This window comes from Protopterus annectens, chromosome 1.part1, assembly GCF_019279795.1.
Source record: "Protopterus annectens isolate FY-2018-M chromosome 1.part1, PAN1.0, whole genome shotgun sequence".
In the NCBI taxonomy this organism is placed as follows: Eukaryota; Metazoa; Chordata; order Ceratodontiformes; family Protopteridae; genus Protopterus; species Protopterus annectens.
In genome coordinates, this window is record NC_056726.1 from 74,638,166 (window position 1) to 74,653,212 (window position 15,047).

A 15,047-nucleotide genomic window follows, 5' to 3' on the forward strand; every position below is an offset into this window, starting at 1 on the left:
CACTATCCAAAACAATAAATAATGATCAAACTGTATTTATATATCATAGACACACACACGACAATATTAAAAGGATAATTTATCTTATAGATTATGTTAATAAAGAAAATAAAGAAACACCCATAATTGGCTTAGATATAGAAAAAGCCTTTGATTCCCTAAATTGGGACTATTTATTCAAAATGTTGGTGTTATTTGAATTTCCTCCTTCCTTTGTTCATCTACTAAAGAATATATATATATATATATATATATATATATATATATATATATATATACAAATAATTTAGAGTATGTAAAGCTAGGTCCTTTCACCCCTCAATCTATACATATAACAAAGGGTATAAAAAAGGATGTCCCATGTTATCGATTCTATTTGCTTTGGCTATTGAAATATTGCCAGATTCAATATGTAACAATATAAAAATCAAAGGAGTAGATGTTTATGAACGATACAATTCTAAAGTAATCCTCTTTGCTGATGACATATTATTAACATTATCCAATACAAAAGAGATGTTAGAAGAATTAGATGTTTTAAATAACACATTTTACAGGACTTCAGGACTCCATTTCTATAAATCAAAATCATTTTTTTTAAATAAAAATAAAGAATTGTAGGTGAGGGGGAATCACATTATAGGGAAACAAGAGTCTACCTTAAATACCTAGGAATTGAGTTATGCAAGGATAATAATGAATTAGTCTCAAAAAATAGAATAATATCATCAATACAATTAAAATCTCTGTGGAAAAGTAGAACAAATATTAACATTTGAAGATAGACTACAGTTAATAAAAATGGTTTTACGTTCCAAGATTCTATATATAGCTATGGCAATACAACTGTTACCAGAAAGGCATATTCTCAAAGAAATAAACTCATGCCTAATAAAACTTTTAAGGTTTCCCAAAAGAAACAGAATAGCTTTAATACATCATATCAGACCATGGAAACAGGGAGGATTACACTTTCCTGATATAGAAACATATATAAAAGCATCAATATCTAAAACAATCTCAGACTGGATAAGTCCAAATTATTTTGCAAATTGGAAAGAAATACTAACTGTAATATCAATAAATGAATTTGATTTACAAAAAAAAAAAGATTCAAATAACAGATAATAACAATTTGCCATGGCACATATTATGTATTAGTATGCAATATAATATAACTAAGCCCACTAAAACTCGTATCATTAATTATTACATTGGCTCATTTAGGAAAAATATTAATGCAAATATAGATTCAAAAATCTGGTTTGATCTTTTAACACCATTCATAGTTACAAAGAGCTATCGACATAAAATATACAGAGACATAATTAATTCCTGGGAACAGAAAGGATGTTTTTGTTGGTTTCAATGTATCAAAGAACTAAAAGTTCTAGATATGCAAACAATAGAAACAACATACAAAATTCCACAACACGATTGGCTAACTATGCAAAGCATTCTGACGTATTCATAGGTTCATAGGTTGGTACTAGACTATCAGTCCTAGTCCATACAAGCCTAGCCATAACAATTCCCTGGAAATTTCTTCCCACAGTATTTACGTCCCTGGACCGCTGTATAGCAGGGTGACTGGCGTGATGCCCGGGGTGAATTTCCTATCTCTCATCCAGTCATCAAGGTTCCTTTTGAAGAAGGCCAAAGAGCCGATCTGCTTGACATGTATAGGCAGTCTATTCCAGAGCCTGGGGAGTCTCTGGGTCAGGAACCTATCCATGCAGCATGTTATGTTCATTGTAATGACAAGGTTTAGATCCCTGGAGTGTGTGCCTCTGAGGGATTGGGATTTCCTTAAGTGTAGCATGTCCAACAGCTCTGGATTTGACATGGCCTTGTATGTTAAGCAGAGATCGCCTCTGAGTAGATGATATGCGACAGAGTATAGGGGGAGTTTTTTTAGATGGTCAGGATAGAGCATTTGCTTTAGGCCTGTGATTCTTTTTAGTGAGGTATTTCTATGGCCTTTCCAGTTGTTGGAGATGTCTTGAGAGGTGCATACAAAATGGGGCATTGTATTCTATAATGGGTCTAATGAGGGATAAGTACAGTGGGACAATGACCTCCTTTTTTCTGGATGAAAAGCCCTTAGTGATGAGGCGTGCCACATAAAAGGATTTCATGACTGATGTGGTGATGCGGTTACCGAAGGTGAGACCACTGTCCACCTGTGTCCCTGTGTCCCTAAGTCACTTATCACACTTTCAGTTTTTAGTGTACTGCCACCTATGTGGTAATTCACGGGTACATGTTTTATCCCAAAGGGGATAACTATACATTTCTTGTCATTGAGTTTGAGCCCATGGCTCTGGCACCAAGCATCTGTTTCTGTAAGGCCATTTTGTAGAATATCCACATAATTTGGGGATTCAATAATGGCTCCTAGTTTGCAGTCATCTGCAAACTTTGTTAGCCAGAGTCCCTTAGTGTTGGCCTGTACTTCAGAGAAGTAGATGCCAAACAAGAGTGGTCCCAGGACTGAATCCTGAGGCACTCCACTTGTCTCTTGTCTGGAGCTGGATTTGGAGTTGGCCACTTTTACAGTGTGGGTTCTGTCAGTAAGCCAGTTGGCAACCCATCGAGTGACGTAGGGATTAATGCCCAGCTTAGTAAGTTTATCTATGATTCCAGAGTGGGGGATGGTGTTGAAGGCCTTGACGAGGTCCAGATAGGCTGTGTGGACCACCTTACCCTTGTCCACGGCTCTGGAGACTGATTCAAAGAAGTCAATCAGGTTCAGGGGACAAGATCGGCCCTTCACGAACCCAAACTGCATGGGGTCCAGTGTTTGAAGTTTGGCAATATCTTTGTTTATAAGTTCCATGATAATACGTTCATGGCCTTGCAGATCAGGCTCATCAGACAGATCGGGCGGTAGTTCCTGGGATCCAAGGTGGATCCCCCTTGTGGAGTGGGATAACTGTAGCTGTGCGCCACTCACTGGGCATAAAGCCTGAGGTGAGGCTATGATTAAACATGACACTTAGGTGAGGTGCCAGTTCATTTTGTAGTTCATGTAGTACACAGCCTGGGATGTCATCTGGTCCCATGCATGCTGTATTTTTAGCTTTGGAGAGTGTGTTTTTTACCTGTGTGACCGCTATTACCGCAATTTGGCAATCTTTCGGTATTGAGATGGGCTCTTTAGGGGGTGAGAGTGGGGTAAAGTTAGCACTGAATCAATCTGCCAAGATATTGGCCATATCCTTGGGATCAGTATATTTAACGACATTCTGTTTTAGATTCTTGACATAGCTAAAGAATACCTTGTGGTTGTCTTTGGAATATTTGGCGATTTTATTTTTGTAACTAGTTTGGAGGATTTTATGAAGGATCTCAGCTTCTTACTGAGGCTGGTAAGGGAGTTTTTTGCATCCTGGTATTTTCCTCTTTTCTGCAACAGTTTCTTCCTTTTGTTGTAAAGTTTGTTTATTGCAAGGGACCACCAGATTGGCTTCCTTTTTTTGGAGGTGAGCATCTTGGTTCTATTGGGGATTCATGCAAGAGTGGATGTGCTCGTACAGTGCCTTAGTGTAGGATTCAGCAGTCGAACTTTCAGTTCCCGTCTGCATGGCTGTCATGAAGTTTGTCACTTCGGACTTGAGTAGCATAAAGTTGGCTTTGGAGAATTTTTTTACGGAGGTTTCATTACTGGTGTGTGAGGGTGAGATGTGGATGTTAAGGGTGATTAGCTTATTGTCAGACCTGCCCAATGAAGGGGTGACCATAGGTGTGGAGCATCGATTTCCAATGTTGGTAATGACCAGGTCTAGGATATTGGAGCCCCTGGTTGGACTAAGGGTTAGTAGATCTAGGGCTTTGGAATTTATGAATTCCAAGAACCGTTGGGCAAAGGTTTTTCCAGTTAATGGCAGGGTAGTTGAAATCACCCAGTATTAGGGTGCTTGGTTGTGTCTTATAATTTTCCAGTATGTTTAGAAAGGTGTAGTGAGAATCTTGAAGCATGGTGGGGGATCTGTAGCAAGCTACAATTTAGACTGCAGTCTTATCTAGTGTCAGTTGCACCTGGAGAATTTCAGACGCATTGAGTTGGGCAACTAGCCTGGTGTTGTGAATATCCTTGGTGAATATGGACACTCCTCCACCTTTAGTGTTTCTGTCCTGGTTTGGCAGCCAAAATGTGTGGTAAGAGTTGTACCCTGGTATTGCAGGGGGTGCTTTCTGGAGCCTTGAACCAGGTCTCAGTTACTGCACAGATATCAATGTTCTCCATTTTTATGAGTGCCTTGAGAGAGTGCATTTTGAGGTTTAGACTTCTAGCACTGAGTAGCATTACCTTCAGATTTTGTATGCTTGCACCTGTTATGGAGGTGGTTTTGTCCTTTGAACTTTGCCTAAAAAAGGCACTATAGGGTTGGCAAGAGCCTTAGCCAGTAACCTGAATCCCAGGGATGGCAGGTGCAGACCATCTCTGGCAAAGCATCGTGGTCTGTCGATCATGTCATCCCAGGCAGACAGATACTGGGTCCCCTTTGAATGACACCAGAAGCTTAGCCAATTGTTAAAGTCAATCATTTGTCCTTATACTGTGGTATCATTCTGGGTGAATGTCTGGGCCACATGATCCGAGAGCTTTTCCATGTCTATTTTCATGTAGTCCAGGGATAAATGTCTCAAGGCATTCACTCCAACATGGACAATAACAGAGCCATATTTGTATTTGTTGTGGAGTGGCTTGAGTGCATGCATTATGTGGCAGATCCTGGCAACCGACAGGCAGCTAACTGTAATTTTCTCCTTGTTCAGTCTGGTGAATGGGACATCAGCGTGCCTGACTATAGAGTCACCTATGACTAAAGTGTCAGGTAAATTGTCTTTCCTTAGGGTTTGCTTGAGGCACTCCACTTGTCTCTTGTCTGGAGCTGGATTTGGAGTTGGCCACTTTTACAGTGTGGGTTCTGTCAGTAAGCCAGTTGGCAACCCATCGAGTGGCATAGGGATTAATGCCCAGCTTAGTAAGTTTATCTATGATTCCAGAGTTGTGGATGGTGTTGAAGGCCTTGACGAGGTCCAGATAGGCTGTGTGGACCACCTTACCCTTGTCCACGGCTCTGGAGACTGATTCAAAGAAGTCAATCAGGTTCAAGGGACAAGATCGGCCCTTCACGAACTCAAACTGCATGGGGTCCAGTGTTTGAAGGTTGGCAATATCTTTGTTTATAAGTTCCATGATAATACGTTCATGGCCTTGCAGATCAGGCTCATCAGACAGATAGGGCGGTAGTTTCTGGGATCCAAGGTGGATCCCCCCTTGTGGAGTGGGATAACTGTAGCTGTGCGCCACTCACTGGGCATAAAGCCTGAGGTGAGGCTATGATTAAACATGACACTTAGGTGAGGTGCCAGTTCATTTTGTAGTTCATGTAGTACACAGCCTGGGATGTCATCTGGTCCCATGCATGCTGTATTCTTAGCTTTGGAGAGTGCGTTTTTTACCTGTGTGGCCGCTATTACCGCAATTTGGCAATCTTTCGGTATTGAGATGGGCTCTTTAGGGGGTGAGAGTGGGGTAATGTTAGCACTGAATCGATCTGCCAAGACATTGGCCATATCCTTGGGATCAGTATATTTAATGCCATTCTGTTTTAGATTCTTGACATAGCTATAGAATACCTTGTGGTTGTCTTTGGAATATTTGGCGATTTTATTTATGTAACTAGTTTGGAGGATTTTATGAAGGATCTCAGCTTCTTACTGAGGCTGGTAAGGGAGTTTTTTTGCATCCTGGTATTTTCCTCTTTTCTGCAACAGTTTCTTCCTTTTGTTGTAAAGTTTGTTTATTGCAAGGGACCACCAGATTGGTTTCCTTTTTTTGGAGGTGAGCATCTTGGTTCTATTGGGGATGGCATGATTCATGCAAGAGTGGATGTGCTCATACAGTACCTTAGTGTAGGATTCAGCAGTCGAACTTTCAGTTCCCGTCTGCATGGCTGTCATGAAGTTTGTCACTTCGGACTTGAGTAGCATAAAGTTGGCTTTGGAGAATTTTTTTACAGAGGTTTCATTACTGGTGTGTGAGGGTGAGATGTGGATGTTAAGGGTGATTAGCTTATTGTCAGACCTGACCAACGAGGGGGTGACCATAGTTGTGGAGCATCGATTTCCAATGTTGGTAATGACCAGGTCTAGAGGCTATTGGAGCCCCTGGTGGGACAAAGGGTTAGTAGATCCAGGGCTTTGGAATTTATGAATTCCAAGAACCGTTGGGCAAAAGTTTTCCCAGTTAATGGCAGGGTAGTTGAAATCACCCAGTATTAGGGTGTTTGGTTGTGTCTTATAATTTTCCAGTATGTTTAGAAAGGTGTAGTGAGAATCTTGAAGCATGGTGGGGGATCTGTAGCAAGCTACAATTTAGACTGCAGTCTTACCTAGTGTCAGTTGCACCTGGAGAATTTCAGACGCATTGAGTTGGGCAACTAGCCTGGTGTTGTGAATATCCTTGGTGAATATGGACACTCCTCCACCTTTAGTGTTTCTGTCCTGGTTTGGCAACCAAAATGTGTGGTAAGAGTTGTACCCTGGTATTGCAGTGGGTGCTTTCTGGAGCCTTGAACCAGATCTCAGTTACTGCACAGATATCGATGTTCTCCATTTTTATGAGTGCCTTGAGAGAGTGCATTTTGAGGTTTAGACTTCTAGCATTGAGTAGCATTACCTTCAGATTTTGCATGCTTGCACCTGTTATGGAGGTGGTTTTGTCCTTTGAACTTTGCCTAAAAAAGGCACTATAGGGTTGGCAAGAGCCTTAGCCAGTAACCTGAATCCCAGGGGTGGCAGGTGCAGACCGTGTCTGGCAAAGCATCATGGTTGGTCGATCATATCGTCCCAGGCAGACAGATACTGGATCCCCTTTGAATGACACCAGAAGCTTAGCCAATTGTTAAAGTCAATCATTTGTCCTTATACTGTGGTATCATTCTGGGTGAATGCCTGGGCCACATGATCCGAGAGCTTTTCCATGTCTATTTTCATGTAGTCCAGGGATAAACATCTCAAGGCATTCACTCCAACATGGACAATAACAGAGCCATATTTGTATTTGTTGTGAAGTGGCTTGAGTGCATGCATTATGTGGTGGATCCTGGCAACCGACAGGCAGCTAACTGTAATTTTCTCCTTGTTCAGTCTGGTGAGTGGGACATCAGCGTGCCTGACTATAGAGTCACCTATGACTAAAGTGTCGGGTAAATTGTCTTTCCTTAGGGGTTGCTTTTGGGTGGCACACTGGTGTTGTGAGGTATGTGACACTTTGGTTGTGACTGGTGCTTGTTTGCATTTCAGCTTCAGAGGTCCTTGTTGCTTGGGCAGGTTACTGTTAAGGGCCTCCACATATGTGGGTTTAGTGTTTCTATTTGTGGGCATTGGTGGTGTGGGTTTAGAAGGGCTATGTTTTTCTTGAGGTGTAGTGTGGGTGTTAACCTTCTCCTCTTGACTGTCTAGCACAATCTTGGGTGGAGAGAGCTTTGCTTCCAGTTTGGCTATGTAAGTACATCTCTCACAGATTGTAGTATTAGGTGGTAGGAGGAGAGGGTTGTCTGTGTACATGAGGCAATTGCTGCATTGCCCCAGTATGCTCAGATTCAGCAGGTTGACAGGAGAAATCACTGGAAGCTGACCCTTGGACATGCCTGGTTTGGTGCTTTTTTTGTAAAGTACAAGAGCTGTTTTCCCTTACCTTAGCAAGGTACTTTGCAGTTATAGGCTGTTTAGTGCTTATGATTAATTTCTCCTTATTAACAAGGAGAGGAGAGTTAAGAGCTTATATCAGTTTAAGACTTCCTAATGTTTTCCAACAGGTTTTAAAGCAAGTGCTAGTCACAGAGATGCTTAAAGGTAAGATGAAAAAAAAAATGGTTTATCCTAAACACTGCAGTGTGTACTAGAGGAGTTAGATGTGAAATATATTTGCAAGATTTATGCAGAATAATTAGTAATTCTTCATTTAAAGAAATACCTAAACTTAAGAAATACCTATATAAAATCATATATAATGATTATGACATGGGAAATAGTATTTCAAAATTTTACAAGATATTGATAAATTATAAAACAACACCCAAATCCTCATATTAGAATTATAGAACAAAAGGACACTCATTACAGCTAACTGAAGAAATTAAATCATATATTTTATTATCAATAAAACATACATCCTTTACACAATACTGGAAAGTTTTTAATTGGAAATGCTTGCACAGAGCATTCTTAACTCCAGATAGAATTACTAAAATTAATTCTTCTACAAATGGTATATGTTGGAGGTGTGCGCAAATACACAATGCAGACTGGAATCACGTTTTTTTCGACTGTGTTAAAATTAAGCCATTTTGGAATGGTATTAAAAACTTTTTACACGCTTTATTTAATGAATCGTTTAACTTATCTAAAGCTCTAGTATTATTAAATGTGTATGAAGGTCCTCATTTGAATGAGTCAAAAATGTATCTAGCATAGACCATACTTGCAATCTCAAGGAAGTTTATAAAAGAAGATGGAATACAAAAACAATACCAACTTTGGAAGACTTCTACAGCCTACTGAAGACCACAGCATTGTTGGAAATTAAAATTAAATAATTAAGGATTCATCCTAAGCCATTTATTAACAATCCATGGAAAAAGTCTTATCTTTGATTAACACTTTACAATAACTGAACAGATACACTCTGATAACTGAATTGTTATACCTATAAAGTAATTGTATATATTGAGCTCTGTTATAGTGTCAGGCTGATGTAAATAGTGTACATAGTTATTTAAGATGTTATATACAAATGCTATGGAATTTATTCAACTGTATTTGAAAAATAATAAAAAAAAAATTGTGAAAAAAAAACTTTGTCTTCTCCTGTTTTACATTACCATCTTCTCCAAAACAATAGGTAGTTTTATTTGTAACTGTATGTGTAAATTCTTTTATTTGTTTTCTGTAACTATTGCTTTGACTCAGTCTTGTAGTTTATATCCTTTGTTGCCAAACAACACGTACCAAAAACAAACGAAACTGGAAGCGAAAATGAAGGCAACAACCTTCAAAGTTTATTATAACTTAAAATAAATCCACAGCAAATCCACACTAACACCAAATGAATGAACGCCTTCACAGCATAAGCGTTTTTGTCACAAATGGACTTCATCAGATAAATCCTTTGTTATTACATTCAGAAAAGAGCCCTTGCCTATCATTGTTTTTACCACACTGTTTTAGATGCTTAATGCTGTTCATGTCTTTTCTGTGTTGCTGCTTTACTCTACTTGTACATGTGCCGTTCCTCTGACATATTTATTTTTTAGATCTTTACCATTTCTTTGTGTCATATTCCTTGTATATTGTATGCTATTCTGTATTAATCATAGTTTCTGCATTTGAAAATTGTTCTCTTGTTATTGTTACTTATCTCTTATATTTCTGTTAAAAATCCCACATGATTCTGTCTCATGCATTTTGCAAATATGGTGAGACAGAGTATAGCTAAACTGTAAACAAAGGGAGACAGTGAAACACTGACACAAGGAAAGCAAACACTCCATTTTTTCATTACTCAGTTCATTAACCTTAGGGTCCTTGACCGTGACATTCATGCTTTACGTATGTAAACATGTTAAGCAGTGCTGCATATGGAAAACAACTGACCTATGAAATGAATAGGAAGACTAAAATGCACAACACAAACAGTAAACATGTGGCTAAAATGTATGAAAGGCAAATGTCAAGGTGAAGCAGCAGTTCCTGTGCAACAATGGCAGAAACAACAGGAGAAGATATACTGACAAAGTACAATACAGTGCTTCTTACAATATTAAGTGCATTATCAACATACCATGCTTCCTAAGGCTGTGCAAATGATGGAGAAAATAGACAATGAGCAGAAATTTTTGAATGTATGTTGTTCATTTTTAAAACTGTACAAGGGAAAATGGAGACATACGTAACATATTGTGATTTGAGCATCTTTATTTGACAGCCATGTTGTGCTTGTCTCATTGGCATTGCCTATTGTTCACATTGGTCTCCAAACCATTGTACTGAAATTGCGTAATGTGTGGCAGTCCTAACGGATACTCTCAGAGAAAGTATGAGTCAGCTCTGTTAATTAATATAAAGAAACTCCATTTGAAAAAAGAATGTACCTGCATTAAAATGTGGACAGCCATCTATTATTCATCAGATTATGGCCAACCTTACATCCTTCAAATTGTGCTGATTGAGATAAAAAAAATACTTGCAGTACATTTCAAGATATGTCAAATAGAAAGAAACCAAGTAATGAGCCATAAAAACATAAACATTTTGTAGTCTAGCAATTATCCAGTTTGCCATTGGCAGAATGACATATTAGTGGGTGGTTGGTGTCCTCTTTAAAAGCAGTAAGCATTGCTAAAGTAGCTATGCACATCATTTCACAAGATGATTACAGAACTTCTTGGCAGACAGTAACCTACAAATGACAAAAAACATATAAATGAGTAGCTGAGCAAGACAATATCATAAATAATGCAATATGGTATAGTCAAGTGTAGGAAGTTGGCTGAAAATGGAATGGAGCAGGAACAGACACTGCAGAAAGGAAATGTTTGGTGTATTAAATACATCACCACTGCAATTATGACTGAGAAAAAAAACACTACAGAAAAGAATAATATGCAGTGAAAAGCTATGAATTTCTTTGGACAATAACTGAAACCCATAGCCACAATACATAATAATAGAATGAAGAAGCATAACATAGAAACAGTGTTATAATAGTTGTGATGTGTACTGATAAAAGGAATAAACGGATAAAAGCATATGTTCATATAAAGGTGATGTGCATGCAGTCCAGCAAACCACTGGGAGATTAGCCCAAATTCCCAGTAGCCCCAAAGCACTTCCTGGTTAAGTGACTTCCTCAAGGTCACATAGTACGTAAATAAAGATGGAAAGATTCAAACCATGAACTCTTAACAATGAAAGCAGAGGTTTAGTCCTCTGCACTTATTCCCAGACATCACAAGTCCAGTTAATGCAACAGGAATGGTTTGCTGCATGCCTCAATTTCACAATAACTTTAACCATAAGGAGTGCAGTTTCCTGCTAAAGTAGACAGAATAATTTCTAAGTAGTGCAGTAGTACTTTTCTCATTATAAAGGACTCAGTTTTGCTGAAGAGTGATTGTGTTGTACATTACAAATCAGATGATGAGCAGAATAACTTCCAAAGAGATGAATATAATACTAGAAAACATCTGTGCCACAATTCAAAGGTGAATAATATAAAGTTTGCAATATTTGACTGTAGCGTTACAGAACAGCATAGTAGGGAAAAACAGAATATAACAATAGTTCTAAAACAAATGTTACTGATAAAGGATTTCCTACAATATTCATCCCTCACCCCCGCAAAAAAAAAATAAATAAATCTTCACACTGCAGTGACTGAGGTATACTATAATGTTATCAAGGAGTCTGGTTTACAGAAGAGTGATTTTCTTGTACTTTAACAAATCATTATATGGGCAGAATGACAAGAAATGATAGAAAATATAATGTCACAAGACACCTGTGTTTAAAAAAAAAATAGTTATCCAAAGTTAAACAATAAAAAGTTGATCATATAATATTTTAGACTTGTTTTAGTAATAGGGAGGACATGACATTAGTTATAAAACAAATAAAAATAAAGAATTTTCTACAACATTCAGGCAGTTGTATATGCATATGTATGCATATGTACTGTATATGTATATATGTGTGTGTGTGTGTGTATATATATATATATATATATATATATATATATATATATATATATATATTTGTGTGTGTGTTTGAATATGTGTATGTGTAGATATTATATATATATATATATATATATATACGTGTGTGTGTGTGTGTGTGTGTGTGTGTGTGTGTGTGTGTGTGTGTGTGTGTGTGTGTGTGTGTGAATGAAAATAAAAAATCTTTCCACTGCTGGTACTTCAGAACAGAATTACTTTAAACTCCCTTCCTTTATTTTCTTTTTTTTTTTCAAAACAGGTTTATTGTTTTAACATATAACAGAAATATCATAACAATTTTATACAAGTAATTAAAAATAGGTATTATTATAATATTCAACAAAACAACTAAAGTATTTACAAAGACATCCACTACAATCAGATCAATTAATTAAACTAAAATACCATGTTATTGAAATTTAAATTTTTTTAACAAATTTTGTAAATTATCCCATAGAATATAACAAGATGTTTTTCTATTTGTTCTTGTCCTAATTGTGTTTATTTCCATATGGCACACTATATTCATAACATTTTTAAATTCATTGAACGAAGGAGGTGTATCTGAAATCTAATTTCTAGTTATTATTTTCCTAGCCACTGCTAGAATAGACCATAACAAGGGAAGCTTAATCTTTTTAACACTTTGAGGTACAGGTGTGTTGAATAATATAAGAGATTTAGAAATAATGAAATTATCTGTAAAAAGAGCCTGCAAAAATTCATTAATTGACTTCCAGTATTCTTTCAATTTTATACAGTCATAAAACATATGAGCCCAGTCAGCATTAATTTCTACATTATATCTCTTACATAAATTATCTTTATTATTTATTTTATTCATCATCAAAGGTGTATAAAAAGATCTATGTAAAAATTTCCATGTATAAAGTCTCCAGACAATGGAAGACGTAGTTCTATAAGCAGATTCCAATATGTATTGTTTATCTTGTTGATTTGGTGGGTCCCCATTAATAGAAGTGAAATAATTCCAGTATGAATCGACACTGTAAAAAGTTTCTTGTCTGATAATTTTATGTATGTATGAAAGTTTACCTTTATCAGAAACTTTATATTGTAAATTTAATATCAAGTAATCAATCAGTGTTGGAATAGATTCTTTAACTGTTATAGACATTAGATCTATTTTATTAATGAGATGTTGTCTAAAGGTCTGAACCTCTAACCAGCAAGTTTCTCTTAGATCAAATTCTTGTTTTAAGAAATCTAGATTTTTAACTTTATTATCAGATATCAACTGATACCAGTACTTTAGATCATTATCTATAGTTAAATGAGTTCCTTCAGAAGTAGATGACAAAAGCATACCCTGAGTATACATTATAGGAATACAATAAAATTCCATTCCCTATACTTAGGGTGCATGAATATAAAGTTACGATAACTAATAATAATAGTTAATGGGTAACAAACCATATGTTTAGGTGTAATAGGTGAAGTACAAAATTCCTTTAGTAACCATAACATGGAGTTATTTACAATCATATTTTTATGTGTTAAGGAGATTTTCATGAAGTGCATACTAATTAGCTCCCAATAATCTTTCCATTTTGTGACATATGACTGATCTATTAATAAAGTAATAACTTTTACAATAGAAGAGATAGTATATAAATTAAAGTCTGGAAAAGAAATACCCCATTGAGACCAGCTATTAGTATGTTTCTTTAATGCAATCCTAGGTCTATTAGGTTCCCATAGGAAATTTAACATTAGTGTATTCAGTTTCTTGATAATTATTTTTGTAGGTGGAAGTATTATTGATTGTATTAAGTATAAAATCTTGGGGAATATTATCATTTTAATAATTGTAAGTCTCTCCTCCATAGTAAAAAACATATTATTCCAGGTATTAAAAAGATTTTGTATATTAAGAAAACAGGTATTATAATTAGTATATATAATAGATTTAATATCTTTAGATACTATTATACCTAAATAAGTTATCTGACCTGAATTGGGTACATATTTAGTAAAATCACTAATGAGAATATTTTTTCGTGTATATATAGGTTGTATTTTAGTTTTTTCTTCATTGAATATTAAAACAGAAATACTTTTAAAATTCATCATTTTATCAAATAGAGACTGCATAGAAGAATTAGATCCTGCTGATGTAATTAGAACATCATCTGCAAAAAGTTGAATTTTGGATGTTGTATTTTCATCTATTTCAAAACCCTCTATGTCAGTACTGTTTCTGATCAAATTAGCCCAAGGCTCCATTACTAAAGTGAATAATAGTGGAGAAAGTGGACATCCTTGTTTTGTACCTTTAAGAATGGGTATTTTTTGTAAAACATATGTTCCTACCTTAATATAAGCCAAAGTTCCTTTGTATAAATGCTCAATTAGATTTACAAATGCATCTGAGAAGTTTGTGCACTTCATTAAGGTAAACAGATAGTCCCAACTTACTGAATCAAATGCTGAACTTATATCAAGACTAATAAGTGTTAAATCTTTCTTTTTCCTATTTGCAAAATCTATTAATGTTAAAGTTCTTCTTATATTATCAAAAGTATTTCTATTTACAATGAAGCCTGTCTGATCTATATCTAAAATGCCGGGAATGATTGTCTTCAATCTATCAGCAAAGATACTCATAAACATTTTATAATCAACATTAAGTAATGAGATGGGCCGATATGAAGAACATCTAGTTGGATCTTTATTAGGTTTCAAAATTGGCGAAATAAATGTATATTGCCAAGATGGGGGGGGGGGGTTATTAACTCAGATTGGGCCAAAATAAAAACCTTATGTATTAATGAATATGTACTTTTAGAAAGGATTTTATATATCTCTGGTATAATACCATCATTACCCGGTGCTTTGTTTGATTTAAGCTTATTTATTTGTGTAATAACTTCTGTATATGAAATACACTTGTCCAATAGTTTAATCTGTTGTTTATTAAGCTTTTTATTCATGTTTGTGGTTATAAACTCCTTTATTTTATCTTTAGGTTCCATGTTAATGTTATTATGGTTAATTTTGTGAAAGTGATTTCTAAATTCATCTAGTATTTCTGGTATACTAGAAACATTCTTCTTTTTCCTTAGAGAAAAGATTTCTTTGATATGGTTTTGTTTATTCAACCTTTTTGTTTTATTTTTAAGTCTATGTAAGTATTTAGGGCTTATTGAATAAGACAAAAACTTGTATTTCTCTAAAGTTATTTTAACTTTATGAGTTAAAATTTCTTTGTATTTCTCATTTAGTTTGTTTATTTCT